This window comes from Pezoporus occidentalis, unplaced genomic scaffold, assembly GCF_034315485.1.
Source record: "Pezoporus occidentalis ecotype Australia unplaced genomic scaffold, CSIRO_AGI_Poc_V1 ctg8, whole genome shotgun sequence".
NCBI lineage: Eukaryota > Metazoa > Chordata > Aves > Psittaciformes > Psittacidae > Pezoporus > Pezoporus occidentalis.
The window spans coordinates 11450670-11467109 of record NW_026916158.1 but is presented as its reverse complement, the minus strand read 5'-3'; the positions used below and the strand labels follow the sequence as shown (position 1 = coordinate 11467109).

The 16440-nt window shown below is 44.6% G+C and overlaps 1 long non-coding RNA gene across 1 annotated transcript; it reads right to left on the bottom strand.

The window, feature by feature from the left end:
- Nucleotides 1-373: 373 nt before the first annotated feature.
- Nucleotides 374-16287, bottom strand: LOC134155674 (uncharacterized). Its single transcript, XR_009961671.1, has 3 exons — nt 15946-16287; nt 1558-1601; nt 374-1031 (listed from the first exon to the last, which is right to left on the bottom strand). It is a non-coding gene; the product is annotated as an uncharacterized LOC134155674 (long non-coding RNA).
- Nucleotides 16288-16440: the final 153 nt, after the last annotated feature.

Below are 16440 nucleotides of genomic sequence, written 5' to 3'. Positions count from 1 at the left end.
ATTATGTGAGGGCAGGAGAATCAGGGATCTCCTCTCCTACCTCTTCCCTGGATGCAGATGACAGCTCAGCACTGACATCCCATGCAGTATTGCAGCCACAGGATGCAACAAGGATCCTGAACATGCAAGTTTGGGTGTGTGGCCTGGCTGCACCCCGTTTTCCTCTCCCTGGTTTCAGCAGAAAGGCAGTGGTATGCAGTCTGGCAACAAGCTCCTCTTCCTTTCCCTGGACACTTAGGAGACCAAGATCCTGCTGGAGCAGGCTGCAACAGGAAACCACCAGGCTGTTTATATATAGCTTGAGGGAATCAAGCAATATTAAGGTCATGACCTGGTCTTCATATTCCTTATAGCAAGCACAAGGCAGCTCAAGTCAGACTTGCACTGTGAGTGCAAGATTGAAGGCACCTTCTCTTATTTGTGCTTGAGCTATGGAGTAGATCCCAGGCAAAGCCACTCAGTGCACTGAATTTGAACTGCAAAACGGGGCTGCTGGGGCTGCATCTTCCAGCTCAATGCAGAGCCTGATATCTTCAAGTGTGGCTTCATTTTGAATCAGAAGACAATTTCTGAAATTCTCAAAGCCAAAGGGAAGAAAGATCAAAGTATTTAATTTTTATTGAGACTCCATTATTTTCTAAGATAATAATAAGTAATAAACAATAAAACTGGACAGCCATTCAAGCATGGAAAAAAATATTTCACAGTGTTTGTTGAGCTGGAAAGTTTTAATTTCACTTCTAATTCACCACTGCCAGCAGCCCTCTGTTACACTTGCAGAGTCAGGAAATGAAATAATTTCTCACAACGTACTTCAATATTGGGCAGTACAAACTGGCTACACAGTCCTGGATAGGACAAAGCACTATGCTAGGAATCAAAAGATTCTCCTCTGCCTCCACCTTCCTCTGGGGCTGTTTGCAAGTCTCCTTGCTGCATGTGTTTTTTCCTCCTCCTTTAGGCTGCTGGGTGCATTCAAATTGGAAATCTGGAAAAAGCCTCGTGGCCTCACATTGCCATTGCCACTAATGCTACAGGATAGAAGAGCCATGCAAATAATTTCAAAAGGAGACATGGCAAGGTGGAAGTAAAAATCACAATCATTTTTGCAGAAACACTTCTTGAAAGCATTTTAACAACTCCTTCGGTTTTAACATCTTTTTAAAAAAAGTTAAACAGCACAAAAATTACTCATTGGACTTAGAAAAAAGAATGACTCTAGCAAAACATGATCACAAGTTGTGATATTAGCAACCACCCCTTCAACACTATGGTTATGTAGGCATTGAATGAGAAGGGTATGTTTGTAAAGGAAACCAGTTTTTCATAGGTTACTCCCTCCACAGTGGGAGACCACAGACTGAGAAGAGCTGACTACCCTTCCGGTAGCAGTAATGCATTTACAGTCTTAATAGCAAGAGAGAAAAACACTGGCTGATTTTCTTTGCATCATAATCCAGTAACCTTTGAATTAACCTTGCTGGACACAGATCTGTTAACTTTTACCATGCTTCTCCAATTAAACTATTGAAGTCTGAGACAGAAATAGCTACCCACAGCTGCTATGAATTGATATGTCCCCTGATGATGCTTGGCACTGCCTACAGGAAAAAAAAAAAAAAGTTTCTTATTTTATTCTTTGCCATGAAGTTAACCTTTTTATTCTCTTTTTTCACTATTTTTAATATTCTTTCATTGCAAAGTGATGGTATTAGGCTGCTCTCCTATTTGCTTTGCTTGGAAAGGAAGACAGATGCTACTGGAGTATGCTCCACAAAGGTAACTTCATACCTGGTATTTCTGTTTTAGAAAGAGGAAGGGTGGAGGGCACTTGCAGGGCTGTGTGGCCATAAGTGCATAAGTTACACTGGAGCATATATTGCACTTTCAATGCATGCTCCAATAAGCGATGAACCCTTAGATGTCCTCTGCCCAGCTGGTAATGACAGAAAGAAGGATAGATCCACTTGAGGCCAATGTTCTGCAAATGCCTGCTCACATGAAGCAACAGCCACAGTTTTAGTGCATGCTCGGAATGGAAATCCCCAAATCTGCAAACAGCAGAAAAATGGCAAAATCACCAAATCTGCAAAGCCACTTCTGCAAACTGGTTTACGTATGTACTGAGCAAACAGAGATCTTCAGAAAAACATTAAGTGAGGTCTCTTTGATCCTTCCTGTACCTGTTTAGGACTCCTGAGGACTAACCATCACAGCTGAAGGACATTTAAGCACTGGTTGAATGTCACATTTGCAAAGTAAAGCTTTCACATATCTTTTTGAGCCTTGCTTGAAAAATTGTCTTAATTACCAACAGATGATATCCTTGGACATAAAGCATGATTACAGAAAACAAAGTATGGCAGTGAGAACAGTGACAGCAAAAAACTACACAAACTGCTGGCTCAGTGGCAAAAGCACTTCTACAGTACAGATGACGCAGCCCACCTGCAGGATTATTTGGACAGCCCTTAGCAATGGGACATCCAGGCACTTGCCCACAACCTTCATGGACTACAAAACACCCAAAGCTGCCCACTCATGAGGCCAGTAGTGGCACTTTGGGAAGCCACACCATTGCAGGGCACCCATCTACCCCAGGTCTGCATACCCTACTTGGTGCAGCTGTGTCCTGTGCTGTCTGCAGGCTCCTCCATGGTGGGGAGCCACCAGGCACACAGCTGCTTTGCCAATCAACACAAAACCAGCCACATCTTCCACATACAAATGGGCCAGCATGTAATACTGATGGGGCTTGGGTTTCTTTCCTATAATCTCCAATGTTGCCTTGATTCAGAATAAATGAAAGCATCTAGTGTCTCCAAAAGCTTCAAATAACTTGTGTGTTCTCGTTTTACGCACTTTACTCTGTGTGTTACTCTTCTGTTTGCCCTGCATCTAGAGGAGAGATTACAAGTTGCACCATCAGCAACTAAGCAAGATCTAAGCCAAAAGCAAGGATCCGAGTCATTCACTTGGGAGACTATTTTAGCCATATATTACTGTTCATTTTCAGGCAAACCAGTACAATTATGCAACATAAATTCTTCTAAAAGCATTTGGGACTTCAATTTAAAATCCTGTAGGTTTTATGGTCAGAGTGAGTGATTACTAAATGTGTGCATACAAACAATGACTTGGAAAGAAGCACATGGGGAGGATTAAAGGGCTTATGGACCCTCATGCACACACTGGGCAAGCTCTGGCCAGACTGTATCAGAGGATGTGAAATCTAAAGAGCCTGTGTCAAAAGGTGGATTATACTATTTACAGCTCCCAAGCACAATTTTTCTTTCCCAGTGCAGTGAGTGTTTTCTGTGAGTGCAAGGCCTGATTGCAATCTCCTGCAAGGGCATTTCCATAGGCTTCTGTACAGCCAGGTCACTTTGCCTAGACTAACTCCTGATTTATGCTATTTTAAATGAGGATGAAGATCTGATCTATTTAAAAACAAGACTCAGTTACAGCAGGAATAGAGGGAGACATTAAAATGTCTCAAATCTGAGTATTTTGTCACTCCAGGAAAGTGTTAAGCCAGAGGTATAAGCTAAGGTGCCTGTTTACCCTTCAGTAAGGATGTGGAGGTGGTAGGGACTTGGCCCTGGCACCTTGACGCCCTTTGACTCCTCACTCTGTCACAGTCGTTGTGGAGCTGCAGTGAAATCACAGCCATTGCTGAGATGCTTTTACCACTACTCTCAGCCTCCTTTCTCCCCCAAGGCAGGGTACTGCATGTGGGGTTTGTCCCTTTGACCTCACAGGGTGACAGAGACCCCTCCCTTAACTTCCTTTTCCTTTGCTATTATTAATAAATGGAAAACAAATTCCCCCTTCAAGCACAAAATCCATGCAATATGTTCATGCATAAGCAAGATGCAAAGCCCAGCTGTGTATGCTTGAAAGCTGCATCCACATCCAAAGAGCTCAGCACCTAAGCTGAGAACCAGCAACACCTGCTCAGTGCCAGGTGCAACTGCTGGTCCAGAGGCCAGTGGGGCAGGAGGCAAATGGAAGGAAGCACAGACCTATTCTGTCCCTGAAGCTCAGCCTCAGCACTCATCAGCACTGCCTGCTGAAGGAAAACCATTCACGGTTATTAAAATATTACCAGGAGCAGGATGAAAGAAATCATTAATTCAGCACTTGCAAAGAAAACCAAATCGTCAAGAATTGGTTTTATTACAATCATCATCATTGCTATTTAAAGACCCAGTGCTCGCTGTTGTACTGTTATGTGAGACTCAGACACCACCATACAAATGAGGTCTTGGTCTTTGTAAACTGCAGACCTCAGCGAGAGAACCAGGAGGCAGAAATGCAAGAAGCAGAAAGCAAAGAAAAAGACTGCAAAGCTTGGCTTAACATGCTTTCTTTAAAATTACCCTCATGATTTTGGGAGCCCTTACAAATAAGTCAGAGTTTACAATGCCAGCTAACTATTTATTTATTTCTCCTTCTGTATAAAGGAGTGGAGTCAACAGTATTTTTTTTTCTCGCTTTTTTAGGGGAATATACAGACAGATATGTTGTGTTCATTTTTTACTTATACAGATGTAAACTCCACTAAAGCTGGGGGACTTATTGACAGTGATACTGAGGCAATCCAAGGCCAGACTATGTCCTATTGATTTCCCTGGGCCTGCACAGGAAGTATGTAGTTCATTGCAGAACACAGTCTTTGTTTGTTTTGTTTATTACCCAATATGCAACAATGTGGAATAAAGAACAGCGCCGAATGGCAGAAATGCCTGAGGATTTGTCTTTAATTGAAATCAGGACTGGGAACATCTTTGTAAATCAAGAGCAGTCAGCCTTTGATAAAATTCACTGCTTTTGCAAAGTTTGCTTTCAAATGGGGTTTAGTTTTTATCCTTTGTCTCTCACATTGACCCAGCTAAATAATTTTTAACAATTTCTCTGAAGTCGCTATATGCTGATCAACAGTCTGAAAACTTCCAGGTAAAACAGATGCTGCGCAGGATTCTTATATATTCTAAAGCTGTGAATAGTATTTGAATAAAATCAAATATACAGTTATTAGAAATACTCCTGATGTCAGTCCAAATCTCTGTTTTTAAAAAGCTGGATGTTCTTCCAAATCAGGATTTTTGGTTCAGTCCATTAAGAACCTACAGGCTTTCCTTGTAAAATTATGACCTAGATCTGAATTTTACTCAAGCTTGATGATGCTTTAGTTTAACTTTTAATTCAGAGCCCTATAATTGCAGCGCAGAGTGCAGGCAACAGAAAGCACATAACTCCACCAGCAGTTTGGCTCCAGCCACAGCCCTAAGAGCACTTCAGACCACTGGTAAATGGGTGCCAACCACAGTAAGCAGCAAAAAGACCTAAGCTCTGATGTCCGAATTAAAGTACCTTCATTGCCCACATTGGAGCACCCCATGCATTGTGAAACATCCAAACAACAATATTTCTGCTCAGCAAAAGATTTCACAATGGGACTTTCCTTCTTCAGCTGTATTTTTCCAAACTCACATTTCAGTGTGTTTATTGGATTGAGATCTCATAATTATTTATAACAAAAGGGTTTGTCCTTCCAGCCTATTGTAAATGTGTAGCACAGCAAACACTAAGCAGCAGCAGGCTGCAAGAGGATAAGGCTATGAAGATTAATGCAACAAATTCGAATTCTTCCATAGCCTTCTTCCAGTAACCCATTTGTGTATGTGTGTGGCTGGGAACGAAAAGAAAGGGCTCCTATGCTCCAGGATAATAGTGAATGCTATTGAAGAGGAAAAACGAAAACACTGTTCATCCCTAGCAGGAAGATAATTGATCTATAGTCTGCACAAAACTGGTCTCAAAGCAGCCAGTAGCTACACAGAAGAGACTGTAGCTAACCAGAACCCAACCTAGCCTGTCAAACAAAAGCTTTATAGGGATACCAGGGAGAACAAAAGTAGCACATTTCATTCCTTCATAATAAATCTTCCATCCTTACTGTGCAGAGATGTTTTGCTCTGGAGCACACCATGTTTTGGAGCAGGGCCCACCCCTGCCACCCCCACCAAAATGCTTGACAGCAACCCAGAACACCCAGCCCAAGCCAAGCTGCTTTATTGGGCTCTGGGTCTTATTTTCACTGTGCACAGCCAGGCCCAGCTGTTTTCTGAGTCCTCAGACAGCGGCAGCTCTTGGGCTCCAGCCCTATCACTCTCTACTTTATGTGCACTAAAGGTAATAAAATAACCATTTCTAAATTTAACTAGCATTACATAATGCAGCTATTTATTATGTAAAGCTGCTGTTTACAATGCCCAGAAATTGATCACTATAAAAAATGCAATGCAGCTAGAGCTCGTTTAAATTAATGTTACTGTTTTCCTTTCTTTTTGTTTAAAGGATCAATCAAAGGTCTAATTTGTTTTCATGAATTCACCTCTGCAAAGAGTGCAAAGCACCAGGCAGCACATTGTTTACTGTCATTCAGGCTCGTGTGCAGCACTCAGTTCAGAATCTGGGAGAGGATATGTAAAGATGGCAATTTGTTCATTATCCAAACCCCTGGAAAAGGCAAATAAAGCATGCTAACCTGCTTTACTTCAAATCAGGTCTTTTTTTTTTTTTTCTCAGCTATAAAGCAGCATTGGCAACCACTTAAGAATTCCAGCATTATGACTGTATATCATCATTATCACCTACAGTAGATTATGAATAGGTATCTTCTTACAATAGCACATGAGCCCTGAGAAAATGAAAGATGTTTTCCTATTCTTCAGGCCTTTTGGGGGTAGAAAGAGGGATGGAAAAAGAGAATTAAATATTAACAGAGTGAACAGATCACTAAGCAAAAAACAATTAAATAGCACAGCATCCATTCAACAATAACTCCAAATCATGATGCAACTGCTGAGCGTGGGGTGACATACTAATCATGGATTAAAGAGACTGATTTGTGTCTCATGAGTATTCATGGGCAAAACCTGATACGTGCAAACTGATCTTGGGGAAATATGTTCTGTGGGAAATACAAGGTTATACTAGTGTCTGAGCAAAATGAAGATGGCTTTTTTTTTGACTGTGCCTTAGGGACAAAGGAAATACTTACCTTTTTATCTCCTACTTTGTTTTTCCATGGAGCTGTTTTCCTTCTCTATACAGAATAAAACACAGTTTTCTCCCACATACCTGCCCATCCTTGTGCTTGCATGTATAAATACAGGTGATCATAAAAAAACACTCCCATCATTTGATGTCACCAAAAAAATCAAAGGTTAGAATGAACCCCAGAGCATGCCATCGTGGGCAATATTCCTTTAACAGCATCCAGTAGCCAGTGTTTCTGAAGATGAATCACCCCTATAAACAGAGAATGAGATGGTGTAAATCAGTCCCACAGCAGATGTGCTGTCAGCAACTGCACATGGCTCCCCTCAGGGGGAAGAGGCCATGGGACAGCAAATAGAAATGTCCTACCTCAGTGGGAGTGTCTTTTCTGTACCATTAGAGTTGCCCATCTTGGCTTCAATGTGAAGATGGCTGTTAAGTCATACAGTACCACACAACCTTTTTTCTTCCAGTTATCTTCAGCTCAGGATGTAGGAAAATTAAAAGCATTAATAGGCCAAATTATGGTCTCCTGGAGAAGCTTCCCTTACAGACCAGAGAAGACCCCAAGAAACCAATGAGTCCAACTAGTCTCATATTGAGAAAAAGTCAAATATACTAAAAAGCTTTTTCTCTGCTCACTTCACAAGGGTGAAGAAGGTTACATCCCTCTTGTAGAAAGCCACAGAGTTCTGCAGCTCTTCCAGGATCAGTCCTGTCTCCTCTTCCTACTACTCCTGGGCCTTGCATTATGTCATTGGAAGTCTTCTGCTGGCCTCTGTTGAAGCCATCAGGCAGCAGACACAGGAGGATTAGAGCTACCTGGGCCCTCTTAACTCCTAGGGTCAAGGACCAATGTGTCTTCTCTGCTCTATTCTTCCTTCTCCACTCTCATATTCCTCATCCAATGTCCACCTGCCTTTCCTCAGTCCCCCCTCAGTTCCAGGATGGAAAATCATTTCTAGTGGTGCCTGAACATCAGCTACTGCCATGTACGTAGGGGCCCACAAGCTTTGTGCAAAAGACTTTCAGGAAATGATCCTTCACAATATTTTACACTAAACAACTACTCCAGATCAAGAAGGAGGCCACCTGTGACCTAAGTGTCACTGAAGAGGTCACTGCTGAGTATCCTAAGGCATCTGACTTATATAGCTCCAGCCCTGGTAGAACAGACTGGTTTCTTTTCCCCATTTTACAATTTGGAAAGTCCCTGATTCCTCCATCTACATCCTCATCTCTGCCATCAATCAACAATGTCAGTGCAGGACTGTTCATTAATATTGAGATTGCTCTTCTCAATCAGCCTCTGAGCAGTTGTCTTCCTTTTCACACACTGTAAAATCCAGCAGCTAAGGCAGTACGTCTTTCTAATCTTAATGAAGCTCTTACTTTAAAGGAGCTTAAACAGTGGGAAATCCCCTGTGGAAAACCCAGTGTTTTCATATGCAAGTCAGGTTTTTGGTTGTGTATTAGCTGTTGTTATTTTCAGTAGCTGGTGTTTCATTTCTGTTCAGAAGCAAATGTAAAAAAGCAAGTGAGCAATTTATAATGAAATAATCAATGCTGGTGGTGAATTTGCTGGTGCCTGTGCACTTAGCCTTGCTTATGATCAGAAATTTCTCTTGGGGGCAGCATTTCTTACAGAGATGGATGGATTTATTTTCTGTCTTCAAAATGTTTACTAGCACATCTAGATCTCCTGCTCCAGCTGTACTGGTGATTGAGGGCCAAGAGTTCTCCTTTCTAATGCCTGCAGGAGAAAATAGAGGCATCACGACTTGGAACAGTGACCCAAGGATGACCCAAAGACAGACCACTCTTCCCCTATAAAAACCTCCCACTTAGCAGCCTCGAGTACAGCATTCACAAGAAACTTGCAGTCCACCCAACCTACTCTCCCTGGGGCTTGAGAGCCCCTTCATCCCCTCAGGGAGGATTTCATAGAAGCACCAAAGCTTAGGCTGCCTGTAGTGATATCAAGCACTGGGAAATACCTATCTGTGTCCCAACAGCAAAACGAAGCATACTGAACTTAATTTAGGCTGCTGAAAGCCCTAGGTCACTTAACGTTTGCCCACACTGCTCTGACTCCTGCCCAAAGCCTTTAAGGGGCTTGTTTAAATGGTGTGGGACACAGACAGGTCTGCTGGGGAGTAAGTAGGCTGTGGACCACGGCGAGGCGACAGAGAAAATGCAGCCAAGTCATGCTCTGTGTAGGTCAGCAGGAGGCTGCCACTTGCAAATGCCAGGAGGTTACAGAGCTATAAATGTTTAATTGCTTTCCCCACATCAATCCCAGTAGGTAAACGAAGCCCTGCAAAGTGGATAGGAGAAGCAGATGCAGTGTTTGCTTTAATGGCCAGGACTAAGGGCTCTCAGACCCTGCTGGTTTCTCAGGAGCATGCATCCAAACTAGGTGAAAATACAGCTGAGGATAGCTACTTAACTGCACGGCTGTAAGCAGTCCCTGAGGATTCAACTCTCCTGTGAACTAAATGTGAAGTATACGGCTGAGGTTCAGCATCTTGGAAAAACTGTGTTGATGAGCAAAGGACTAGGGAAACCTAGCAGTAAATTGTGAGAAAGATGACAGTAAGAACAGAAGGGTGCTCCTGTAGGAAACAGTCCCAAAAACCTAGATGACTACACAGCACAAAATAAATTGAGGAGCTTTACATCAAGGAAACTTCACAAAACTTGCCAGGTTGGATGTCAGGAGTTCAGTATTTATCAACAAAGCCGTGGGGATAGTTGTACTTACAGCTAGTCTAACCTAAAATTGACACTTCTGAAAGCAGGCAGAGATAAACCCAGGCCATTTTTGGAAACTACTCTCTTATTTTTATCTTTTTGTTAGCTCCAGACCAACTAGAAACTAAGGTGACTGATTTTCATCTTGCTTATGAGACCGTAAATCAGAAGCAAATTTAGCAAATGCAAAAAGGTGATGTGGGTGTAGTGGGCTGGAATGCCTGAGAATTGTCTTTATTGTTATTATTAAGCTATAACTACATGTGGGACTATAAATCATCCCACCCTGCTGATAATGGAGTGTAGGTAGCACTACACTTTCCTAACCAGCCCAAGACTGGTAGGGTTTTGTGGTAACCCACACTAGTGAATGCCCAAGCTCCTCCTCTATAAGGAAAGAGCCCTGGCTCTTTTGCTGTCAACTCTGGTGTGACTGGGCTGCTAACCTCCCTCTGCTCTCTTTCCTGATGTCCAGATCTTTGTCCCTGACTATGTTTTGTGTGCTTCTCTTACCAGATAGCCTATTCTGCAGACTTTTGGCCTTGTGAAGTACAGCAGCTTTTCACAGGGGGAACAGAAGACCTCCTTGTAGAAATGAAGCATAATAAAGTGTAGTCTGCCTGAATTATGGTGGATGTGGCTGATTACATTTTCTCACTGCCTCTAGGTTTGGGAGGATGAGGATCTTACTGCAGAGATGTGCACTTCTGTTTGGTGCTATGGAAGATGCTTCCAGCGTTATAATCCTCTCCCCATTAACCTATCACAGGGCAATTTCCTCTCATTTTGCAATTTCCTCATCTTTCTGGGAATCTCCCCATTCCTGCTGTGCACAGGTCTTCCTGCTCATGTCAAAAGCACCAGGAATCTAACCTGGGGTATCCCGGTGTCAAAACAATGAGGCTGAACTGACTGATAGAAGTCCCATCAGCGGTAATCACGCAGGCAGTGGGCTTGAAGACGTCTCTGCTTGGGGCAGCAACCAGCGGGTGAGAAAAGATGCCATGAAGAAAGGGGTCCCTTGTCCTCCATTTCCTGGGGCCACTGCCACCCTGGGCCATGAAACCATCTATAACTTCTTACAGACACTCCTAGGAAAGCCTCAGAAGCACAGATCCCACCTGATATGTCTGGGTGTTAACGAGAGGTCATCTTACAGCCTTTGTGCGTGTTGTAAGCAGATCGTCTTGGCTTCATGGCCAACAAAGAGGTCTCTTTGCTTGATGTCTGCCTTCACATCCTTCACTTCAAAGGCCAGGGCACTGTTTTCCAACTGCAACACTCCATCTGGTTGTGGGGGAAGGTAGAACAGGTCCTTATCTTTAGTATCATAAAAAAGAGTTACAGAAAACATCTTGAAGAGTGTCTAATCCTCTCCTTCTCAGTCTACATGAGTAAACATCCTTGCTTAGGTGTGCCTTTTACCACATTAATGGCTACTTCCCTTTTGTAATCACTGGGTTATTGCTAAAGAAATTGCAGTAACATTAATACTAAGTGACCCACAAGTTCAATACAACATCAAAGGCCATAGAGTTATCTCACGCAACGAACTTGCTTTTGATGAATTGGTATCATTCCCTGGAACATTTTTACAGTAATTTTAAGAGTCATAACGTCTTACCACGTGCTGCTTCGACTTTTTGACATGAAGCTAAAAATAGCAAGCGCTGAAAAGCCTGGGAGAACAGCTTCAAGTTCAGATCTGAGCTGAAAATCCCCAGTGTTTCAGGATGTTCGCATGAGCATTTTGATTTCAACACATCATAAAGACAGGGTTAAACTGAGAAGTCTGGCTATGAGTCCTGAGCAGGAAGGGGACAGGTACAAAAAAACAGGTGCCTGCCTTCATCCTATTTCTGTTTAAAGAATTGCAGTATCAAAAGCCTAGCAACTGATTTGAACACAGAGGCCAACTCAAAATTACAAGTGATTATAAGCAGATGCTGCTCAGGCTTTGGTCGCTATGCCATTTGCTGACTGCCACTGTGTCACCACACATCTCACTCATCCACTATGCAATGTGTAATACTGTTCACTTGCTGCACCAGGTGGGTAGGAAAGCATGTCAGTCTGGTTTTGCCAAGCACTTTGAGACTGTTGGATGAACGGCGCCATTATTACTACTATTGATTGCAGCAATTTGCTGGCTCTCTCCTAATTCACCACCCTACTGGGAAGGCAGGCACTTGAGGAGGCTTTCAGCTCAGAGGTGAAAAAGGCGCTGAGCAGATGTGTACCAGGAGGTCTGATGAGCAAGGGGCAGTGTGAACTCTGTGTCCCGTCACCCCAGAGAAGGCCAAGCTGGGGCTTATGGCTCTCTGCCATGGCCTTTCCTGCGCTGCCCTGACTGCCTGGGTAAGGGAGAGGATTCCTACACTTCTTATATATCTGATTCCTGAGAAAATGTGGAAGCCTGAACCATTTTTTTGTATGTGTTTGCATATTCCACTCCAACACGTCTGCTATTCTTTGATTTGGGCTGGCTAATCTCATGCAGTGGGCTGTTCCAGGCCCCTGGGACATGGGGTGACTGCGTTCACAGCGGTGAGGAAGAGGCTCTGCCTTGTTTACGTTTCAGAGCATGAATGCGAGCTTGCAAAACTGTGGGCTGCTCTGGTTATCAGGCACGGCACTGCTCTGCTGGCAGCTCCCCCATCTTGAGCTGTAATGAGCAATGCAATGCGTTAGGTAATCCGCAGTGTGGGAAGGGTGAACACCCTGCCATTTACTGGTTATTTATACACCCAGATTGGCTTTCTCTGCCTGCCTATTTCCTTTTTTTTTTTCTTTTTTTTAAAGAGGACTGTGAAAATTCAGAAGATATTTTTTGATTTCTCCCTCGCCTTGATGTGGCCAAGCGCATTTTCTTCTGTAGCCCTTACAATTCCCACCAAAACCTCCAAGACATGCCGTGATGGCACCCCCACCACCAGGACGTGAGGTGAGGGGAAGGCTGGGAATGAACAGGAAGACCACGGCCACAAAGGTTCCAGGCAGTCCAGCCAGGGAGACTATTCCAGTGTTTTGGCTTTTCTGAAGGGTTTAAGACATATGGCTAGGAAGACAATATTTGCTACAGCTTAAATGCACATGTTCAGACTGAGCCTGCTACAAAGCACAGGTGGATAGGCGCAGATGTTAGCTGTTGGGTTTGGACTGGACCAGTACATCTACTGCTCTGCGGTTCTTGCTATCCACTCTTAGATCTGATCTGTGCAGGCACTGTGGATCCCAGTCATTAAATCCTGGGAAAACTCACATGTGATATTTTGGGGTAATTCAGCCCAAGCTTGTGTTGTGTATGCTGGGCTGCAGTCAGGAAGAGAGATTGTCAAGACAGAGTCTTATTCTTCCACCTGTTTGCCCACTCTTCCTTTTATAATGGGGATTTCTGTATAATTTCCCTTATAGAATATTGTTACACAAACACTGCAGGAGAAATAACAACAAAGTGAAGTGTAACACTGCCTAGGTCCCACTGTCAGACATGAGTTAGGTAACCAGGCTGCTCTTCTCAGCCACAGGCAGCTCCTAGGCAAAACCAACAAAATGTAGAGGAAAATACTCTGCACTTGAAAAAGGTTTTTGTGCCAGGAGCTCTCAGCACCATACCCACAACAATGAATTGGGCCTCACACGCTCCTTTGGGGCAGATTAGCACAATCGCACACTTTTTGCATGGCTACGCTAGAGCCAGTTAAGGTCAAAAACATTAATTCCAGTGTGTTCTGCTGTGTGGTAACTGGATCAGCTCATCAGGGCACCTGATCTGAGGTCACAGGGCCCCTCTTCCTGACTCCCCAAAACTTCAGTAGGAGGCAGCAGATGCTCAGGCGTTCCCCTAAGCTATTTCCCAGATGCTGAAAAACACCAGGATTCTGCAGGGACTTGCGCGACACAAAGTGATTGGCAGGCTGAGTTGAGAAGCTGGAGAACCTGATAAAGTCCCAATTTCTCCTTACTTTCCCCTGAGGACCTATACAGCTGGAAAAGTGCCCTCCGTGCGACACTTCCACCAACCGTGACCCCACTGGGGGGGACCTGTGCGCTGTCAGCGGCGCCCCTCGGTCCATATCACCAGAGGGCATCACTGAGACTCGCAGAGCCCAGATTCAAATTGCGTTAGACCAAGAATGCTATGGGGACTATAAACAGGGATTTTGTGGATTTCACCGTTAACACTATATCGAGCCGACAGGCACCTCCCTGCAAGCACCCCAATGCCTCAGGCTCGGAGCTGCCTGCAAAGAGCAGCAACAACCAGGATCGTGCAGGTTGGGATGGAAGCGGTACAGGCCGTGGAGACTGGGGCTGAGGCTCCTGATTCTCCTTGTCACCATGTAGCCATTGTCCTTTTGCAAGGGCCAGCAGCTTATTTTTTAAATAAATAAACTAATAAAATAAGGCCTTGCACATAGGTGGTGAGACCCTGGCACAGGTTTCCCAGAGAAGCTGTGGCTGCCCCATCCCTGGCATCAAGGCCAGTTTGGACGGGGCATTGAGCAACCTGGTCTAGTGGAAGGAGTTGGAACTAGATGATCTTAAAGACCCCTTCCAACCCAAGCCATTTTGTGATTCTATAATAAATAAACACGGATCCTCGCAATGCAAATCAAGGCCATATTACAAGAGAAATTGAATCCAAAGAATGCAAACAGCCGAACAAACAAACAAGCAACAAAAGAAAACCAATTATTTTTTGAGAGAGTAACAAATGAGTAAACAAAACACTGAATGCCTCTGGCCTCCAGCATCCGTGCATTGGCACTATCACAACTCCCTGGGAGCAAGGCCCGGGCTTCCATTTGGACTCACTCCTGACTCACTACGACGCCCCTCTATCCTATGGCTTGTTTATCTTAGATGAAATGATTTAATTGTGACACATAGTTTTGTCAATGGACCCTGCACCATTATTTTTGGTTTGGTTAAAGCCATGCACTAGACAAGCTCCCAGAAGGACAAGGATTTCTTTTTCCAGTTTCCTTGTAGCATCCACTTCAGAAGAAATTATTCTCTACCCCTTCTTTGATTGTCCATGCAGTCTTACAAGATCCCCCTGTATCGTTTGAAGACCAGTGTAGATGGTTTGCCTATTGTGAGGAACCACAGGGAGCTTTTAAGCTGTCACATCGCAGTTACCAGCTTTAGCTTCACCAGGATGAAAATAGACAATAGCAAGAGGAAGGGGTTCTGGAGATTTCCAGCTCACTGTTTCCAATTAGGAAGCAACTTTGGCTCATTCCACTGCTGCATCCCATCTTAATTAGTAGCACAAATTGTTCAAACCCTCGTTCAGGCTCCAATTCAAGGAAACTTTCCTGTTCAGCAAAGCACTTCAGCATATGCCCCAGTCCTGCCAGAGTCAATAAGGTTGATGCAAATGCTTCTAGTGCATCACAAGCTTCTCAGCCTTCCCCCCACTGGTGTCCCCCAGCCTGCGGGATGAGGGCAGAGGGTGTCCTGCAGTGCCCACCGCCCGGCATCAGTACTCCCTTACATCACCTCCCTGGCAGCAAGAGCTGACTTGAACACTCTTGCCTCCTCGTACCTCCGTCTAAGCTTAGCTTAAGTTTAGGCCATCCGACTGTTTTTGGCACCTTGCTGCCCAAAAGGGCAGTATGGTCTATGTCTATCTGCTTTGTAACGAACCATCCAGTGATAAACTTACTGTTTACCATGCTTCTTGGCTAATTTTATTCATTTTAGCCAGGGGTTATTCAAGCTTTCTGGCTGAGTGTTATTCCATGTCAGTGCGGGTGGAAGGATCTGACCATCATCATTTATTGTCCCTCCCAGTTTATTGCCTTTGTTTCTCTTTTCACAGATTAATTACAAACATCTCACTCTGAACTCCCACTGTATGGTGGTTGTGTGATCTCAGCGCCATGAATTATAGATGTCTGACATATCACACCAAGCTATTATGATTTTTTTTTTCCGCAAGCAAGCTATGAATTATGAAGAAGATCTATAAAATTTATATTCTCCCTTTGGTATAGGAATGGGAAGACACAGCCTGACGATGCCTTTATACCGCCCTCCCCTCCCCCTCCGCACTCAGGCAGAGCAGACAACACAAGCACAATATGGACTCTGTATTTAGGAACAGTGACTGACGTGTAGAGCTGTCGGCCTTGCAGTCCCTCCCGTTAGTCGCAGGAGTGTACCCCATGGGTTCGTTCAAGTTGTTGGGGGCTGCCACAGACCCGGCACCCCCCGTACGAGGGGCTGCAGGCTACATAGCCCCCAGAAACAGCCTCACCACCGCCACCAGCAGCCTCCTTCCCTTGCTTTATTTTGTGGGGACGCTGGTGGCGGCGGGGGGGGGCAGGGATAGTGTTTGAACGGAGAGAGGTTTTGACAGAGGACTGTGAGCACCGGAGGCCACAGACAGGTGGCTATGGACACACAGGGAGAAGGGCTGTGGCCTCAGCCGTTTCCCCTCAGGAGTCTCCCTCCGTGTCCTCCCTGCAGCCGTTTCCCCCCCTTAACGGCCTCCCCTCAGGGCTGTCCCCTAGCCCGGCGGTGCTGGCGCTGGCGCTGGCCCTCCCCCTCCGCGCGCCGCTGGTGATGTCAGCGTGTTATTGACTGTGCCGGTCTGAATGACTGAGC